Genomic DNA, 2,663 nt, shown 5'->3' on the forward strand with positions numbered 1-2,663 from the left:
GACTGTGCCCACTGCTCTCCCTGCCATCCATTCTTGCCCAAGCCACCATCAAATGACCTCTTACTTTCTTTTCTATACTAGCTTCCTAACTGGTCTCTCTGCCTTTATTCTTGCTCCACTAAAACTCATTTTCCACACAGCAGCCACCAGGATCTTTTAAGAGCTTGTCTTGTTCCTGCTTAAAAACTTCCAAACACGTCCCATTGCGCTGGGAATAAGCACATTCCCACTTTGTTCTATTTTTAATCTTTCCTCGGCTAGACCCGACATTCCTTGGCTCTTTACAAGGCTGGCTCCTTCGGGGTAAATACCCTGTCCTCAGAGCTGGGCTCCCTGATTTATCCTGTCCACAGTAGTCAAGTCCCTGCTCCCCACACAGCTTCTCTGTAATAATTCTTCTCAGCTTTAAGCCTAATCTGAAATTTTCCTGTTTCTTAAATTTGCTTTTCTTCTCCCATTACACTGTACATTCTATTCCTAAGTCCATGTCCTAGTCCCACGTTAGCAGATAGTAAGCATTATACAGCTATGAATCATACTAGCTCACAGAAAGCATTTTTCTTAGTGCCTTGCATAGGTTCTTTTTGTAAGTTATATCACATTTAATCCTACAACAACCCTAAAAGATGAGCTCCAATTATTCTTGTTTTATAGATGAGGAAAACTGAGACCAGAGAGTTTAAACAACTTGACCAAGGCCACACAGCTGCTTAGTGACATTGATGGGACAATCACTCAGGAGCTTTGACTAAAACCCACACATTTGGCTATACAGAAAGAATGAGTGATATTTCAGTAGCTTCTCCTCACTCACTTCCTTTGCCTTTAAATGTTAAGAATTAAAAGCATTCATTAGGGATCACACACACACACACAAAAGGCAATTGCCCTGTTAGTTTCTACTCTCCATTCAGTGTTCTCATCTCTGTTAATTTCCTCTCATTGTGGGAGCAGTAGACCAGGAGAGGAGGGATGAGGAGTCAGAAGGGGTGGGCTTTGCCAGTAACTTCTGTGGAAACGTCAGTCTCATTTTCTCATTTACACATTCATGGGAATCACTTCCAAGGTCCATTTCTAAGCTTACAAAGTTATGGCTCAGGAAAGGTTTTAAGTAGACCTCAAGTAGGGTTTTTGCCCAGGTCCTTTTCTGGACTCTCTTCCCCATGTACTTACTCATTTCATAGATACCCTGTGCTTATATATTTTGAGGATAAAACAACTTCATAAAGCAGACCAGATAAATTGTTCAGATACCAAGGCATTTGGCAGAGCTGGCCTAGCATATCAAGCTATTGTGACTATCTCTTCCTCCTGGAAAATTGTAAAGCTCATTCATTCATTCATTCATTCATCTAATGAATCATTGTTAAGCACCTATATGTACTGAATCCTATGTCAGGCCTTGGGGCATATGTGGTCTGGACCTCCATGGAGCTAGTAGTGATATCACTTGATAAAGGAAAAATCAGGCAAATAAATGTACAATTATAGCTAGGTACCATGGTACCATGATAGGTACCATGCAGGGGAGATACATGGTGGTATGAAAGCAGAAGTCGGGAGGGGGAGGCTTGACCTAATTAGGAAAGTCAGTGGAGACCTGTCTGAAGAAATGAGGATTTCTTCTAAGATCTAAATGATGAATAGAAGTTCACCAGAAAAAGAGGGTTGACTAGGTTGCTCGAGGCAACACAGAGATTACAGATACAAAGGTCCTGTGGCAGTAGGTAGTATGGCTGTAGTACAGAAATAAAAAAGACCTACTCAAAGAAGGCAGAGGAAGCTTCCCTGAAAAAGAGGTGGAACTGAAATCAGGTGAAAAATAGAAGTGTGCAGGCAAAAACATCTCGGCTATTGAAGGGGGCTCTTCCCACCTGGTTGGCGCTCCTCAAGCATGGGTCTTCCTAAGCAACGTGTGGCAGCTTTAGCTGGGGAGAAGGGGCAGTTAAATCCATGATATCCATATCACTCATTCTCTCTGTATAGCCAAGTGTGTGGGTTTTGGTCAAAGCTCCTGAGTGTTTGTCCCCATCAATGGCACTAAGCAGCTTGTGACCTTGGTCAAGTTGCTTAACCTCTCCGATCTTAGTTTTCCTCGTCTATAAAACATGAATAATTGGAGCTTATCTTTTAAGATTGTTTCATCCTTTCTGTACAACTCTACTGCCTGAGAGGGAACACAGGGAAGAATCAGGCTGAACGATGAGCTCTTGGGAATGGAGAGGACTCTCTATCTGTTGTCACTTGGCACCAAGGGCTGACCATGAGGAATGAGCAAAGAATTCATTCTTGTCTTGCTCTTGGCTGGCCATGCCATGGAGAATGGCTTCCTGCTCCCGATCAACCAAATGAAGATGTACAGAGTGAATACAAAGTACTTGTTAGAAAGAGAAAACCAGAGGATCACAAGCATGACCAAGAGCCAGGAAGGCAGTGCCTTCCACTTGTTTGAGAGACAAATCAAGTGCTGTTTTTCCTTGTAGAAAGGATACAATCGACAAAAGCTGTAAGTTCCAAAACAAGGTTTAGAAACAATAAATGGAGGTGATTCAATACGGTGGTAATTACCCATTCTTTCCTCATTCTATATGCCTCACCCTGGATCGATAATCCAAACGACTTTTTTTTTCTCATTAGTTCCTGAGTGGAAAACTCTGCCCCTG

The sequence above is a fragment of the Dasypus novemcinctus genome, chromosome 21, assembly GCF_030445035.2.
Source record: "Dasypus novemcinctus isolate mDasNov1 chromosome 21, mDasNov1.1.hap2, whole genome shotgun sequence".
NCBI lineage: Eukaryota > Metazoa > Chordata > Mammalia > Cingulata > Dasypodidae > Dasypus > Dasypus novemcinctus.